Source organism: Marmota marmota, unplaced genomic scaffold, assembly GCF_001458135.2.
Source record: "Marmota marmota marmota unplaced genomic scaffold, marMar, whole genome shotgun sequence".
In the NCBI taxonomy this organism is placed as follows: domain Eukaryota; kingdom Metazoa; phylum Chordata; class Mammalia; order Rodentia; family Sciuridae; genus Marmota; species Marmota marmota.
In genome coordinates this window covers 7,318,284-7,336,956 of record NW_026000130.1, presented here as the reverse complement: position 1 = coordinate 7,336,956, position 18,673 = coordinate 7,318,284, and the positions used below count along the sequence as shown (strand labels likewise).

At 38.2% G+C, this 18,673-nt stretch overlaps 1 pseudogene; it reads left to right on the top strand.

Moving 5' to 3' along the window:
- Positions 1–16,389: 16,389 nt before the first annotated feature.
- Positions 16,390–18,673, top strand: part of LOC107154538 — an 8,260-nt pseudogene continuing 5,976 nt past the window's right edge.

Sequence of the window (18,673 nt, the reverse complement as noted above, 5' to 3'; positions counted from 1 at the left end):
GTTATGTGAACACTGAGGCCACGTTATGATGATGGAGAGTGTTGGGGATATCTGAATACTATAATCCCCCCAAGGGTACACACATGTGCTAGAACTCCCTGGCATGGTGACTAGTTATCCCACACTGAGTGATAAATACAGTTCTGTAGCCCACAGTCTCAGCACGGGCTCCAGTGCCTGGCTTCTCATTTGCCTTTTCCTCTTACAGGATCTCTTGACCTTGCAGGGGTCACTGCATCATCTCCATCTAAGAAATGATGATATTAAAGAAACCGTCAGATTATGCTGTGGTGAGCATTAAGTGAATTGATTTCTATGATGTGTACAGAGGTGTGGATTTTTTAAATTGCCACTTATATTGTGCTGTATGTGTAGGAACATATTTTCTGGGGAAACACACACAAACACATACACACAAACACATTCACAGTCACTACACATGTACTCACATATAGGTACATCCAAAACCTCCTGCACACAAATCCATACATGCAAAATGATATAAAAACTCCCAGTCCTCTTTTCCGCAGAAATCTGGAATCAGGGTGCCTTTCTTGAGAAAACAAGCAAGAAACTCCAACCTTTCTCAGCACTTAGATATTACCTTAGTAAGGGAGTAAGTTGGGAATATATATGGTTTTTATCTGCCCCTAGTATTAGAGAGAGGACACTATGAGGATCACATCATGCCATTTCCTGTTTACACAGGACTTTTGTCACTGTGGTGACATGAGAAAGCTGAATGTGAAACAGTGATCCAGGAAATGGTCACAAAATAAAGCCCAGAGGGCACTTGCACAAAAAGCACAAAATGGCATGGAAGATTTCTCAACTCCATGTACAAAATTTCCTGTTCATTCAGAAAAGGTATTGTTTAGGGAAATTCTTAACTACCATACAGTCTATAACTAATGCTATCACACATGAATGCCATCTTGAGTTGGGTATCATTTGATAATATGCTTTCAGTTGACATTCTTCAGCATATAAAATTGTGTATGTCATCTATAATGATCAGATATTCATGGCTGAAGTTAATTAAAAAAGAAACAAAAAAGTCTATGTCAGAAAAGGCAACCTTAAAAAAAAGAAAAGGCAGCCTTACCTTCCACTAAATTGTGACTCCTCCTCTACTTTGTCCCTTGTTAGATCTTCCATCAGACTTCCATGGGATATAGAGGTACATAGAAGAACTGTTTGAGTACATTCACATTTCTAAAGAATGACTCAGGAAACTTTCCTGGTACAGAGAGATAGTTGGTTAACAATAGACTGAGTTTCTGCTGAATTGTGTACCTTAATGAAGGAAGGTTCAAAAAGCAGTGGAACAGGAATGAACAGAGCCTCAGTTTACCCAGCTAACTGCAACTTAATCTAAAAGAGTCCATTTACAAATAGGTTCTAGTTGAATGTCAGTGTCTTATAACTCTTCCTATCCATTTTGGGGCTGAGGTAACTCCCCACTTTCTCTTTAAATTTTACAAAGGATCTATATTTTCTACTTCATTTATTATGTATTCTTTTTGGCTTTTACAATTTTTTTTCTGGTGAAGCATATATAATATTATATAAGTCTATATTTTAACAGCACTAAAAGCTAAAAACCGGGCTAGGGTTGTAGCTCAGAGGTTGAGCATTCACCTCATATGAGTGAGGCACTGGGTTCAATCCTCAGCACCACATAAAAAAATAAATAAATAAAACAAAGGTATTTAAAAAAAAAAAGCTAAAAACCTTCCACATAATCAGCAGTAAGACAAAGATATACACTTTTATTATTGCTATTTATCACTGGACTTGAAATTCTAGCTGGATCAATCAGAAAAGAACCACAGTAAAAGCATTCAAGCGTAAGTGAAAAAAATCAGATTATCTCTATTCATAAAGGACATGATCCCATATATCAAAAATTCCATAAAAAGTCTCAGAACTAATAATCAAATCCTGCAAAAATGTAAGGCTTAATATTAATGCAAAAGTTGCTTTTTCCTGGGTGTTTCAACACCAATACAGAAAAATGAATTTAAGACAAATTTGTTATTCACAAAATAACATCTAAAATAATAGCATATGGTGGGATAAATTTAATTAGGGAAGGAAAGATGGATACACTTCTAGAAATTATCATTGAATAAAAAAAGACCACACCAATAAATTTTAATATCTGTATGTTCATGAATCAAAAGAATATCAATACGATGGCAATATCACAAAAACTGTTCTACAGTGTCATGCAATGCATATCAAAATTCTGACACTCTTTTTGTAGAGAAATAATTCTAGAAATTAGCATGAAATTGAAAGGAATATAAATGGACAAATTTATCTTGAAAAAATAGCATATTTGGAGAACTCAAATTTTCCAATTTTAGCATTTACTATCAGAGCTGTGTTAATCCAGTGTGGTACTTGCATAAAATAGACATAGAGAGCAATGGGATAGATATGTGATTTGAGAGCTAAATTAACTCATCTCTGGACAACAAGATTTTTAACAAGTCTACAAAAAGTTCTACTGTCTGTACAATAGTCCCTTCTACAAATGCTACTAAAACAACTTAATTATCACATGCAAAAGAGTGAAGTTAGACCTCTACTACATACTATATATAAAAATTAACTCCAAATAGATCAAAAGCTTAAGTATAGGAGCTAAAATAGAAGATGCTGATTAAAAAAAAAAAAGAAGAAGAAGAGGGCTAAGTCTTTGTGACCTTGGATTATTTGATAAGGCATCAAAAGTAAGAGCAAACAAAAAGAATAACAGGTAAATTGGCTTTCATTAAAATTAAAAGACATTTTCAGCATAAATAACATATTCAAGAAAGAGAAAAAATCTATAAAATGATAGCAAATATTTTCAAATCATGCATTATGGGGAATTAATATATAAAGAACCACTACAACTCAAGAAAATTAAAGCAACTAAATGGAATATGGAAAAGGACTTGAGTAGATGTTTCTCACAGTTTAAGTCAGCTTAACTGAAGCAGAAGTCACTGGAGCAAGTACCTCCTGCAAACATTTCCATGGTGATTTTAATGAATTTCTGGAGACTGAATGTAGAGCAGCATCAAAATTGTTTAAATTAGTGTATTGATGTTTAAATTTTCTGTCTTCCTGATTCAATATGGGTGGGTCATATTCATGATTTTCTATTTTGTTGGACTATGGATTTTCAAAATAGTTTCTGTCATTTGTGGTTTAGTGGTATCCATGGTGATGTTTACTTTTTCATCACAAATGTTAGAAATCTGATTTTTTTTTTTTTTTTGGAAGCTTGGCTTTTTGTTTCTTTGTGGTTTTTTTTTTTTTGTTGTTGTTGTTGTTGTTGTTGTTCGTTTGTTTGTTTGTTTCAGTTTCCTTGGCTTCAGCTCTGATTTTAATTATTTCATATCTTCTACTACTTGTGGTGTTAATTTGTTCTTCCATGTTTTCCATTGAATTTTTAATTTGGTTGATTGATTCCTTCACTTCAAGGATTTCTGCTTGGTTTTTTTTTTTTTTCAGAGTCTCTATATCTTTACTGAAGTAATCTTTCACTTCCTGTATTTTCTCTGTGATTTCACTCCTTACATCATCTTTTTGCCTCACAGATCAGTTTAACTATGATAATTCTAAATTCCTTCTCTGATATTTCTTCCACTCTGGTATAGATGGATTCTGCTATTGAATTATTTTGGTTTATTTGGGGTGATTTTTTCCCTTGCTTTTTCATGTTGTTTGTGTGTCTACCCATCTAACAATATAGTTTCGAGGGAATAGAGTTTCTACCCTGTGGACCTATAGTATCCCTGAAGTTTTACAGTACCTCACCATTTAGAGGGAGACAAATAATAAAAAGAACCAATGAAAACAACTTGCAGCATTAAACCAAATGGTTCCTGCTTTGGTCTCTGTAACATTAATTATCACAATAAACATAAATTAAATGATCAGTTATTGGCCATGGTAAAAACAGCAAATTTACATAAGGTTTACAATTTTAAATGATGAATAGGGATAGAAAAGAAGTGATGTAGGATCTGATAATTGTGAGGAAGGAGGAGAGAAAATAGAAGTAAAAAGCAAAGGCAGAGGGACTGGGGTTGTGGCTCAGCGGTACAGCACTCAACCTAGCACGTGCCAAGACCCTGGGTTCGATCCTCAGCACCACATAAAAATAAATAAAGTAAAGGTATTGTGTCCAACTACAACTAAATAAATAAATATTAAAAAAGTAAAGGTAGCATAAAAGATCATAGAGCTTGGCTGTTAGCAGAAGAAAAGAGAAACAGATGAGTGAGAGAGAAAAATGCATAAAATAAAAATTTCATAAAAATAAAAGAGTACAAGAACAAAACTGATATATACTACTCAAATATCTCAGTCCTCAAAATACTGATCCATGAAAAATAACTGCCTTCAAAAAATGCTAGGAATGAGAAAAAAAGAAACAGATATGAATATGTGTAAGTGTCCATGAACCATTCAGGTCACAATTAAACATAGAGAAAAAGAAAAGAAAAGGGGGAAATGGGATCAAGGAAACATTAAGAAATTGTTTCTGGAGTTCAAAATATTCTCGGCCTTTCTCAGCTATGTTAGGTGGGGTTGCTGGAGTGTGGAGGGAAATCCTGTAGGTGGGGCTCCTGGGGGAAGGGTTTAGGCTTAGGTAGGATCCAGGTTCTTCCTTGAATGGTGATTGGTCTGAAATTTTTAAATCAGTACACCTCCCAGGCCAAACAGTTGCTGGACAATGCGGGGAGACTGTCTCCTGGAAAACCCCTGGTTTTCCCTTATGCAGTGGAGAAGCCAATCCTTGTTTCCCTCAGTCACTTGTGAACTCCACGTTTTCTGGAATCTCAGATTATCTCTGAACTCAGTCAATTCCTCCCCAGCTGTAAGAATGGCCTTAGGCCTGAGCCTAAGCAACTCCATTTTTAAAACTCCAGTTTAAAACCTGCAGTCTCAGTAGGCACACCTAATGGAGCCCTCCAGTATGGCCCTCAGACATAAACAAGTCACTTTCCCTCACCCTGATAAACAGAGTGAAGCCTCTGGCAGGCTGTCCTCGCCTGATAAGAGGGAAAGGTGAGAAGATCAGTGTGGAAACCACCAGACCAGATGTTTCTGACCCCAGGGTAAATGATGTCATGGAGAAATCCAGTGGTAGCTGATAAGGATTGAAAGGGGGGGGGTCAAAAGCCCCAAAATTTAGTATAAATAATAGAGCTAATGAATAGGGATTCAGCCAGCTGAAACAAGGATGCACTGGAGCCGGAGGGCCTGAACTGACATCCCATCACTTGTCATCATTTTCCTGATCCTCTATGTGATTCTCAGTCCCCTCAAACTCTACCACCTTATCGGACCCTGGTGAGAGCCACAACTTCTCCATATAACCCTCTCTCCAACCTTTTGTCCACTCCACACCAGTAGAAGCCTGCCTTGGTTCGGGACCTGATCACCGCTGTCTGAGTGAGTGTGAATTTGCTGGACATAAGGCTTAAGACTTTTGAACTTAGCATGCAGAGGGAATGTCATTAGCCTTTCATGATTAAGTATGTTTGCAGTGCTTAGAATTAATCTAGAATTGTTTGCTGTGAATTGATTATGTCTATTGCAGTGCCTAGCTTTAAGGATTGTTGTTTTCTTGATTAGGAACCTATAGAGTGAAATTGTATTGAGCAATTTGAGTGAATAAACCATTGAAAGGGGCAGAAGTGCATGAACATTCTTTATTTCTCGCCCTCTACTGCATGAATCACAAAAATTTTGCCCCTCGAGACACCAGCCCTTTTGAATTCCTGGTCAGGGGCATTTCTCCCAAACCATCTTTCAAGCAGCCAGAGTAGAGGGTATGGGAAACCAAATAGGTTTCCCCATGAGTATTCCCCTGTAAAAATCCCTCACATGTTTGATCTTCTCCTGGTCACGTAGGCACACTCTATTTCAAGATAGGCACAGTTGCCAGGATTTGGTTCCCCCATCTGTTAGCCCTCTGCACTGCAACTGCAAAACGGTTTCTTCCTCTGTTCTCCCCAGCAGCCAGGATAAAGAGATATTGTGGGGCTAGGGTTGTGGCTCAGTGGCAGAGCGCTTGCCTAGATGTGTGAGGCACTGGGTTCAATCCTCAGCATCACATAAAAATAAACAAATAAAATAAAGGCATTCTGTCTATATATAACAAAAAAAATTTTTCAAAAGAGAGATATTCTGCAGGACACCCTTTAGGTTAGTTGGGCAGTCTATTGTGCATACACCTTTCAGGTTAGTCTTTGATCTCTGATCTCTCCATACCCAGGAATGCCTCAGACCTTCTTAAAATGCAGATCCCTTTAATTAATGTATCCCTCCACTATTTTTGCACAGGGAGGATTTTGGGGGCACTGGGGATTTCTTCTTTATTATGTTATATCCATTCTCCTGTGTCCCCAATCTGCTTTGAATGTCCAGAATTAATCCCCAGTAAATTCTCTCCTTCTCACCTTGCAGAGAAAGCTGCGTGTCTGATTTCTTGGTTTCATACCATGGAGCAACCAGGAAAGTGACTTTCTCTAATTTGCCATTTTGAATCCTACAGTGGGGTTGTGTTCTGATAAACCCATCAGAATTTGAACATATAAGTGCTAATGCATACATACATAGCTTACTGAGCATTATAGCTTATCAACACAGTACAGTATAGAGTATTGGGTGTTTACTCTCATGATTGCTGGGCTGACAGAGAGCTCCACTTCCCAGTATCACAAGAGAGTTTCAAGTCACATCTTGCTAGCAAAATTCCAAACTTAAGTATGGTTTCTGCTGAATATGTACTGCTTTTGCACCGTAATAAAGTCAAAAACTCCTACAGAAAACCATTGTAAGTTGAACACCATCAATAGATACATAAGTGTGTGTGTGTGTGTGTGTGTGTGTGTGTGTGTGTGTACATCCAATTTTATCTTCAGGAATTCTTTTATTAGCTGGTATGGGCCCCAGAGGACTCAGAACAATGATCAACATTTACCAGCTTGCCAGAACTTTCCAGTGTTAGCAATAAAATAGCCATGATTTAAATCTTCATGTTCACTTCTATATAACATTTCTGGCATTACCACTACACATTGCATTTTGTGTAAGTTGAGACTCAAAATTCATAAACATTTCCCTGTGCTTTCTCAAATAATTATACATATTTTATTAATTTTTTAAAAACATGAGAAAATGGTTACATTCAACTAAGATAATTTAAAATGTTTGAAATTTTAAATTAAAATGGTTACATTCAACTAAGATAATTTAAAATGTTTGAAGTTTCAAAATACCTGCCAGTGTTTTATGTTTAAATATCATCAGGGATCAGCACTGAGGGCAATTTCCATTCTCATTAGAGAATTCCTCAGCAAAAAGCCAAGGCCACATTCTTGTTTCATTATTTGAACCACCCAGGATTCCACTTTCAAGGGTATCTTTCTTTCATTGCCACCTGCTTTCTGGGCTGGTAGAGGGGCAAAAATTAGGGTTCAAACAGGCTTTGACCTCAGCCTAATCAGAGCAGTGTGAGAATGACAGTGTCTTTTCACTGGCTCCATCTTTGTGTTTTCCATTGCTTTATTCTTATATTCTGCAAAACTTTTTTCCATCATCTACAAGAAAACCCACAAAGGTGCTCCTTTCACTCTATTTTTTAAAGAAAATTATATCTATTTCACTTTTATTTATTTTTTCTTTTTAAAAGTTTTTTAGTTGTTGATAGACCTTTATTTTTTAAGTTTTTATTTGTTTTAATTAGTTATATATGACAGTAGAATGCTTTATGCAATTTAATATTTTTGATCTTTAATGCCCATAAGAATCACCTTGGAATCTTATTTAAAAACAGATTGTTGAGTTCTACTCCCAGAGAGTTTGATTCAGTAGGTGGGATGGGACATGAGAATTTACATGCTCCCCAATGATGCTTAAGTAGCTGGGTGGAAGACTACACTTTGAGTAGAGCAACCTCTCTAGTGATGATTGTGGTGGGGATAAAATCAGGTTTCCCAGGACATCAGAGTTTCTGTTACAGCCAGGGATTATAACTTTATTTTATTCATTTATTTTTATGTGGTACTGAGAATCGAACCCAGTGCCTCACACATGTCAGGCAAGCTCTCTACCACTAAGCCACAACCCCAGCTCTCCTTTTACTTTTATTCCGAGTCCCTGTTCTTTATCATTAAGAAAAGAAAAATAATTTAGGTATATTTCACTTTAATTTTTTAATTTTGTTATTGTGTCTTGATGCATCATGAAATAAGTATTTACAATCCAATGAATAGGTATAATGGCAAACATGGCCATATATTCCTATATCTCTTAATCCCAAGCAGGCAAGAATCTGGAAAAAGATAAGGTCTTTTCTTGGCCAGTCACCAAAGTTTTCTGAGTTGTATGCCAGATAATAGGAATCCTGCAGGAATCTTGTCAGAAGGGATCATGTTCCCCATATTCTCTGCTCCTTAACCCAGCAAGGTCTCTGCAAGTAGGTCTGAGAACAGTTCCCTTGATGGGAAGAAGGTAGATGAAAATTCTGGATGATGGGGATTTGGGCATAAAGGGAAAACAGGAAACTTCCAGCAAGAGTAGCAGAAATGAGGAAGTATAGTCAAGAATCTGGATCTCACCTAGGCATTATATTCTCAGGATTATAAAATGTTCCTGCTGACAATGCCTTGGCAAGTCAGCTTCCCCTGGCGGAAGACTCTGAATGGGGGTGATCCTTAGAGGGAGGTGATCACAGCACTCAGCATTTGTGAGGCACATAGGGTTCTCCTTCTGATACTTCAGTGCCAGCTCTGCCTGGACTCTCCCTTACACAGATCTGTGCTTTACCTTCTGCAGAGAATAAAGAAGGGTAGAGCCATGGACAGGGAAGTATGGAGACCAATTTGCTTTTCAATCATCTCCACTTGTTCTATTTTTCCATTTTCCACACACCCATCTCCTCCAACCCACAGACACTGAGAATTGCAGACATCTCAGGATGGCTCTGACTGCACACTGAAAATTTGGCTTTCTCAGGTCTAAGTACATTACCACCCGTCAATCTGATCCCAGCTTCAAATCTGTGTGGCTCTCCATTCTTCTGTTCCTGGAATCCTTGTTTGTGAATGTTTTTTAAATGCTTAAAATTTACTTAAACTGAATTGTCCAGTTTGAATGGGGATTCAGGAATGAGCAATATGTAGGTATGTATTCACACCCATTCAGTCAGCATAATAAATGAATGCCCCTAGGTGCATCTTTCCTGAAGTTTTTTGGGCCATGAATAAACAAGTCACTTCTGATACCATCACCAGAATTCAGCTCCCCTGTGGAAGAATGAGATGGTGTCTTGAGACGGGTTTGTGTTGTGAACAGTGGGGCAGAATGAGAAAGAAAAAAAATTTCTGATAGAATCTTCAGGGAGCAAATTTCTGTAGCTAACATTTTATTAGTCATTGAATAATTGCTGAAGCACAATAGGATGCTAGAGGTTTTCACCAAGCTTTGCATTTGATGAGCCTTCATGTGATTCTCTCCATATGCCTTTGCTGACATTCCTTGAGCTTTTTGAATCTACAGATTTATTTGTCCTTAACAAACTAAATATTTTGCTGTTATTTCTACCAACATGTCTTCTCCTTGAGGGCACTCACTGTATATATAATAGGTCATATGATTATCCCACAGGGTAGTGATAATTTTCTTCTGTTTTTGAAGAGGATTCTTTTTTTCTCATTTGTCTTTCCCTTCCTTATTTAACCTTGATTCGTTTATATTGCAAGACCACTCATCTGCCACTCATATCTAATCTTCAGTCCATGCCTCCTTGGAGAGTTTTCCTTTATCATTCTACTCAGTTCTTCTTTAAGCTTTCATTTCCTTACTATAATTTCTAGCTTTCAATATACTTCAACAGGGTTTGTCCTTATTTCTGGGATGATTTTTATAATCACTGCCCTGAAAGCTTTGTCAGAGAGATCCAACACCTCTGTCATCTTCTGACTGTCTTTCACATGACCACTGAGGTTTTCTGGATCCTCTGTATGTCCATATTTTTGGATTCTGTCCTGGACTTAGGCAATATTATTTTATAAAATTCTGCATCTTATTTAAAATTCTGTTTGCATAGTTCTGTCTTAACAGACAATCTACCAAATCAAATTCAGGATGCAAATTCAAGCCTGCCATGAGTGGATGATGGTTTCTATGCCTATTTAATTAACAAAAGCTTCTCAGTTCTAGCAGCATCTGTCCTATGTACCATGCAGTTTCCCATCTGAGAACTGGTCAGTGATCTATCCCTTAACCCTATTTTCAGTTTTCCTATCTTTTTTAGTATCAGAATAATATGTGTGCAGTACGGAGGTAAATGCAGAAAGTTAAAGGTAATCTGGGGGACATTGCTTTCCCAACCACATCCCTCTATACAATCTCCTTGGTTCTTTCTTCCTCTTGTGTTCTACTTTTTTCCCCTCTGGTCAAAAAAAAAAATGGGTACATTTCTTGCTATGCACACCTTTTCCTATGCACATGTAAGTACCAGGGGAGTACCAGAAAGACACAGAGGGGAAAGGGAATTTTTGTGCCATCCTCTTGACAATATGCTCCTACATCCAAAAAATAAGGTCCTTCCTACCTCCACTGTGACTGTTGTCAGTGCTAGAGAGTGTTCTAGAGTCTGGTGTGTTTAAAATGGATTGTAGAAAACAACAAAAGGAAAGGGAAACACATTTTCTCAATCCTACTTTGAGCGTCAGGAGTCACCTTTCTCATGATGCAACCCTGAGCAAGGAGATTTTCCTGTCTCCTGTGGTGCCCTTTTCCATCCCAGGGCTGTGTGGAGTCCCCAACAGGGGAGACCAAAGAAGAAACAGAAAATTCACCTCTGAATCAGGGACACTTAAAACCCCTGTCTTCCTACCTGTGCTCTCCTCTCTGCTCTCCCTCCCCCTCCTCCTCTTTCTCCTTCTCCTTCTCCTTCTTCTTCTTCTTCCTGAAGTTCTGGGGATTGAACCCAGGACTTCATGCATCCTAGGCAAGTGTTCCCCAGCCCTCCTACCTTCCCTTCTATGATTTACATTTCAAATTACACACAGCTGTTTCATGCATTCTGGGAAGATTTTCTTTTTTATCTGAATTGATATGGAAAGAGAATAATGTGTGTTTACATCTTACTTGAAACCAAATCATAAATGCACTATTCTCAATATGAAAATTGAATCGGTATGAATCAAAGAAACTGAAAAATTGAGGCTGAAAATCATTTTATGTTTTCATGAGAAGCTTCAGGGCTATATATATATATATATATTTTTTTTTTCTCTCTCTGATTCTGTATCTCTTATGTTCCAGGGTTTAAACCATCAATTGTATCATAGACTGTGGATGAATGGTATTCGATGGAAAAGACCCGAGAAAGCAAAGCAAAAAAAAAAAAAAAAAAAAACCTCCTGGTCCAAAAACTAATAAACTAGAATAAAACTAATAAACTAGAATAAACAGATAAACTAGAATGAGTTTTCAGACAATTATGGACTTCCGATAAAGATGCTTCATTTTTAATGCTCTCCTTTTCCTTCTCAAACTCATCTTCTATAGGTCCCCTGCATGAGTAGTGCCATTGATAATCCTCATTTCAGAATTTTAATTCAGAGAGGAAGGCATCCATAAGTTCAGATGATTATCTGGCAGTCATACAACTGGAACAACATGAAAATGGAGCTGTAAATTTCACAAGTTGGTCTCTTAAAAATTTCAATACTTCTTGATACTATTTGAAGGTCCTATAAGAATTGCTTCCTTTATGATACATTATAGAGCTGAGCATGGTGATATACACCTTTAGTCCCAGCTGTTCAGGAGGCTGAGGCAAGAGGATCACTTGAGCCCAGGAGTTCAAAGTCAACCTGGGAAACATAACTAGACCCCATTTCCAAAAAAGGGTGTGTGGGGGGGGAACTACACAAAGTTATAATCTATGTCCCAGCTCAATATTCTCCAGCCTGTGTTAGCTAAGTGAACTGAAGAAGAAAAGGGGATTTTTGTTTTATTTCCATCTACTTTTGAGCCTCTGATCAAGTCATCTCATGCTGTGTGTGTTCATCTTGTCACCTATAAAATGGAGGACACCCTAAAAAAATAGGTACAAAGGTTGTACAACTTCAAAAGTAATTGTCTTAATTTGTTTTAGAATACCAATGATATCTAAACTATCACTGCAACCGATCTGGATGTTTTTCTGGAACAACCCATCCCTAGTGTACAAGAACCAAGCTGAAGGTGCCATGACACTAAAAGAAAGAGAAGCAGCCTGTTTTATATTTGCACAGAATACAATCTGTTGGGAGCTTACTGAAAGAAATGTGATTCTATGCAACAGCAAGACTAAATGGATCCCTGCATTTGGTTGAGAAGGACGAGTGTATATATTGGTCAGGATAAAAATGGCTTCATCTTCACCAAAATGTACCTGTTTTAGAATAAGCTAATACCCAAGTCAGGCATGTTCCTGGCTCAAGAGTCCTGTTGTAAAGTTCCATATGTCATTCTAATGGTTTCGTCTATTTGTACCATGTTGGAAAATCATGCAGGAAAACCAGACTAAAGTTTACTCCGGGACCGTCAATGGTGGCTATGACTTTAGATGGCTACAGTCACATCAAGATGAATCCATAGATATTATTTTGAGTCGTCTACTATGACTTTGTCAAAACAAAGAAAAGGAAATGGACTCTGGGAAAACTAGGACATTCCCAAGGAGACACAATTTTTTTGTGGTAGATGAGGGACAAGACCCTCATCTCCTGGATCTCACTCCATTGTTTTATCATAGGTCTTGAATACAGAGTAATAAACAGACTGGTACTACTCCTCTCTGCCTGCACTACCTGACAAGTAGACCAGGAAGTGGATCCCATGACATTCAGTTCCCAGAGGAAACACAGTTGAGAGCTCTAGAGAAGACTAAGGAAGGGGTAGAAAAAGAGAGAGAGAGAGAGAGAAGAAAGAAAAAGTGGATGGCAAAGGAATAAGAGGAAGATCAGGAAGAGAGAAACATGTAGGATAATAAGGAAAGGGGACTCCAAGCAATGAGGAATTAGCAAAATCCCAATCTACCTCATCCCAGTGAGGTGATCCCGTAGACTTGGTGTCTTCCATAAGCAGCTTCTCTGTGGCCATGATGTCCCCAACTCACACAGCCCTGCTGGATATGTCCTGACTCTGAGACAACCTGAAGCATATAAAACAGTGCTCTCTGACCCAACCCCAGACTGCCCTGTGATGCCAGAGAAGTTGGTCAAAGAAGTCCTGAATGCAGATCATCTGCCTAGCTCTCCAAGCTCCAAGGGTCAAGGAAGGATATGCAGGGTGAAAAGTCTTCATCTAGTACATCAGGCATCTGTTCTCTACCAACAGCTGCTAGTCATAAGCCCGGCAGAAGAAATTGTCCATGCCAATGATGGTATGGCTTCCATTACTTCTGCTAATGCCACATCTATGGGGTCTAGGTGAGCTGTCCCAACCTTCTAACTTTCCTGGTCTTGCTATTGAGGAAGAATTAGGAACTCTGCTAATAAAAGTCAGTGTCAAAAGAAGAGCAAAATCTTGGAAGTTAAAATGGAGGCCTTGGAGGGTAAAACAGACCACAGCAGACTACACGACAACTAATCCTGCCTCTCATTTACCCCACCTGCTGCAGCACCGCAGACTCCCTGCCCCTACCCACTTACACTTCACAATTCCCAGAAATTTCTACCACAACTGACTTGAAAGACTAGGCTGCTGGGCTCCCAGTCATGTCTGACCCTCTACCTTCCACCACACCAAATGATGATAGGAGAATAATACACATACTCCCTCTCTTTGTCTCTCTTTGTCTCTTCTTGTCTCTTCCTCCCTTTAGATTCAGACCCAAATTTGGGGATTCCACCTAATGAGAACAAAGCTCCTAATCATTTAGTCAGAGCTTCAGTACCTCCCGTTTCTCATCTCCCACAACTCCTAACCCAGAACTTTTTCTTCTTCAAGATGGCCTCCTAACATCAACCTTTTTCCCCCAAATCCTCACTAACATTTATTATTATTTGTAATTTTTTAATATTTTGTTAGTTGTAGATGGACACAATACCTTTATTTTACTTATTTATTTTTATGTGGTGCTGAAGATCGAACCCAGTGCCTCACACATGGTAGGCAAATGCTCTATCATTGAGCCACAACCCCAGCCCAATTATTATTTGTATTCTTGATAGATTGTCATTCTGACTGGAGTGAGATGAAATCTCAGAGTAGTTTTGATTTGCATTTCCCTAATTGCTAGAGATGTTAAATTTTTTCAAGTGGTATTTGCTGACCATTTGTATTTCTTCTTTTGAGAAGGGTCTAAGTCCTTTTCTCATTTATTGATTGGATTATTTGGGTTTTGGTGTTAAGGTTTTTTGAGTTCTTTGTGTATTCTGGGCATTAATACCCTAACTGAGGAGGAGGTGGCCAAAAATCTCCCATTCTGTAGGCTCTGCCTTGATCCTCTCATTTTCTTTGATATGCAGAGCTTTTTAATTTGATACCATCCCACTTCATGATTTTTTATTTCTTGTGCTTTAGGAATCTTATTAAGTAAGTCAGTTCCTATGCCAACATGTTGGAGAGTTGGGCCTACATTTTCTTCTTGAAGTTGCAGGGTTTCTGATCTACTTCCTAGATCTTTGATCCACTTTGAGTTTTGTGCAGGACGAGAGATAGGGGTTCAATTTCATTCTGTTACATATGGATTTCTAGTTTTCCCAGCACCATTTATTAAAGAGGCTGTATTTTCTCCAGTATATGTTTATGGCACCTTTGTGTGAGATAACTATTTATGTGGGTTTGTCTCTGTGTCCTCTTTTCTATTCCATTAATCATCATGCCTGTCTTGGTGCCAATACTATTCTGGTTTTGTTATTCTAGCTCTGGTATTTTGATGCCTCCTCCTTCACTTTTCTGACTAAGAATTGCTTTGGCTATTCTAAGTCTCTTGTTAGTTTTCCAAATTAATTTCAAAACTGCTTTTTCTAGTTCTGTGAAGAATATAATTGGAATTTTTAAAGGAATTGCATTAAATCTGTATAGTGCTTTTGGTAGTATGGCCATTTTGATTATGTTAATTCTGCCTATTCAAAAACATGGGAGATCTTTCCATCTTCCAAGGTCGTCTTCAATTTTCCTCTATAGTGTTCCATAATTTCCATTTTAGAGATCCTTCACCTCTTTTGTTAGATTGATTCCCAAGTATTTTTAAGGCTACTATGAATGGGATAGTTTTCCTAATTTCTTTTTCAGCAGTTAGGAATATCAGAATATAGGAATATAGGAATATGATTGATTTATGACTGTTAATCTTATGTCCTGCTACTTTGCTAAATTCATATCTGAGTTCTAGAAGTCTTCTGGTAGAGGTTTTAGGTTACCTTTGTACCTTTCTTGAAAATCAATTGTCCCTTTATATGTGATTCTAAAGAACCTCTGTTCTGTTTTACTGACCTATTGTAACTAACTCTTTTTTAATTTGTTTATTTTAATTGGGTATATATAACAGCAGAATGTGTTTTGGTTCATTGTATGCAATTGAAGCACAACTTTTCATTTCTCCGGTTGTACACAATGTAGCATCGTACCATATGTGCAGTCATACATGTACCTAGAGTAAAGATGTCCATCTCATTCCACCATCTTTCCTGCCACCATGAACCCTCCCTACCCCTCCCTCACCTTTGCCCCATCAAAGCCCCTCCATTTTTTAAAGAATATTTTTTAGTTTTGGGTGGACATAATATCTTCATTTTATTTTTATGCAGTGCTGAGGACCGATACCAGTGCCTCACGCATGCTACACGAGCACTCTACCACTTGAGCCACAACCCCAGCCCAAGTTCCTCCATTTTTAACTCTTGATTATAATAAATTCTCTTCCTGACTGCTTTTCACTGGCTCCCCCTGCTTGATGCCCTCACCATTTTAATCCACATACCTAGACATACTGAAAATGAATTTTATGAGTTCAGTGGAACTTGGATTCAAACTAGGGTTACTTCAGAGAACCACTTTTAAAATATTGAGATGTAAAAACTGTATTTTACAGATAAATAAACTCAAACAAATTCATGGTCATCTGTCCCAGAAAGCTGTTCGGTATGTGTGGGAGCATGTAAAAGCCAGGTGAAGAAAGGTAATCCTAAAACATCGTTATTGGGTAATGAAAAAAAAAAGAGAGAGAGAATACAGACAGGAAAACTTGAGTACTAAATGTTAAAATAATTTATTTCTATAAGTGCTTTAAAAATTAATTTGCATTGTGAGATAATTGAACAAATCCTTATAAGATAAAATACAGAAATTTAAAGAATAGCCCAGCTTCCCATGGCCAGTGGCCACCATGCCAACACCAAGTTTGTGCTCAGATGGTTTGTGGCAGTTGCCATCCCCTGTCTCTCACTCAGTCCCCCACAAGGCAGGCAGCAACTGCATGCCTCTCTGAATAGGTATTCACAAGCACCCAGGTTGGAGGACACCAAGAAAGGTGGCATGGACTGGGGTCTTGGAAGCCACCTCCAGAAGATGCAGGATGACAGAAGGGCCCCTCCATCTGTCTGCTCCCACTCAGTGAGCATCCCATTGGACCAGATATACATTTTTTTGTGGCAAAGGGATATTACAACATGTCATATCAGTGAAATGGAATCATATGATATGTGACCCTTTGTCTTTGGCTTTTTTTTTCTTTTTTGGTACTGGGGATTAAACCCAGTACCAAAAACATTGAGCCACATCCCCAGCCCTTTTTATTTTTTGAGATAGGGCTTCACTAAGTTGCTGAGGCTGACTTTGAACTTGCAATCCTCCTGCCTCAGCCTCCCCAGCTGCTGGGATTGCAGGCATGTGACACCACACCCAGACAAAATATACATCTTTCACTATGGAGTTCTCACTATGTATTTTTCCGGGCCTCTGATGATTGTCACTCAGAAGACCACAATCTTGACTTTCCATTGTGTCAAAGAGATGAAGACCTCTCTGCTAAGCAATACCAAGTTCCTATAAAAGCGAAACTCTCTTTTCTGGAATATTTAAACTGCCTTCTCAATCTCATGAGTGTCATAGCTGATCCTTGTAACAATTTCAAGGATTACATAGTCTTCACCGAAAGGAGACATTTGCACATGAAGTTTCTGGAAGTGAACTGGAAGCACAAATGTTTCCACAGCTTACCAGAGCCTTTTCCCACTGGAGCTATGCATTATGTTGGCGTCTCTCATTTTGTTTTTGACACTCATGAAGTCCTTCCCAGTTGTTAATTGCCTTGCTGATGACTGGTTTGTCCATAAAGCACAATTTCTGACTCAACTCTGCTACTTATATGTCATTGTGCACACCTCAAAGCCCAAGTATTTTTTTGCATGAACACTGGCTGATGCAGTGAACAACTCTGGCTCTGGCTTCAGTGGAGTAGATAAGAATCAAAAGTTCTAATGGGATCTACTTTCTATACCTGAACATCTGGAGAACTGAGACAGCCATAAGTTTCAAAATGTACTTAAAGAATTGAAATATTCAAACAGTGTCTTGGCTAAAGTACATATGTTATGAGTAGGTTCCATGGTACCCTACGATGCTCACCTTTATTCTACCTGTGGCATGGTGTCTATCCTTTATTCTACTTTACATTATTTTTTCTACCTTAATTTTATCTGTGCACTATACTTGTACATAGTGGTGGAATTTGTTGTTACATATTCATTCATGCACACAATATAACAATATAATTTGGCCAGTATTGCTCCCCAGCATTTCCCACTTCACTCTCCACTTCCCACCCCTTGGTCCCTTTCCTCTACTGAACACCCTTTGATTTTCATGAGATCCACCCCCACCTTTCTTTTCCTTTTTCCTCTCTAGCTTCCACATGTGACAGAAAACATTCATTCCTTGACCTTCTGAGTTTGACTTATTTCACTTAACCTCATGGTCTCTTGTTCTATTCATTTTCCTGCAAATTATAAGTCTTGCTTTATAAAAATATTCCCTGAAGTAAAAAAAAATCATGTAAACACTGCCTCTAAGTCTTATAATTTCACTTTTCTTTATGGCTGAATAAAACTCTATGTGTGTGTGTGTGTGTGTGTGTGTGTGTATCTCACACTTTCTTTATCCATGTGTTCATGGACAGCTGGGCTGGTTCATAGTTTGTGTATTGTGAATTGTGCTGCTATAAAGATGGGTATTGCCTGTATCACTGTGGATACTACTTTACCCTCTTAACTGGCATCTTTATCTTAGTAGCAGCTAGGGGGTAAGAAACAACTACAGATATTGCATCTTTTCTTCAAACATTCTCAAGGTTGTTTATAACTGTTATGATTTAGATATTAGGTGTCCCCCAAAAGCTCATGTGTGAGACAATGCAACAACATTCATAGGTGAAGTGATTGGGTTATGAGAGCCGTAACCAATCAGTGACTTAATCCCCTGATGGAGATTAACTGAGTGGTAACTGATGGCATACTGGGATGACTGGAAGAGGGATCACTGGGGGCATGCTTGGGGGGGTATATATTTTGTATCTGGCAAGTGGAATTAGAGTCAGTCTCTCTTTCTCTCTCTCTCTCTCTCTCTCTCTCTCTCCCCCTCTCTCCCTCTCCCTCTC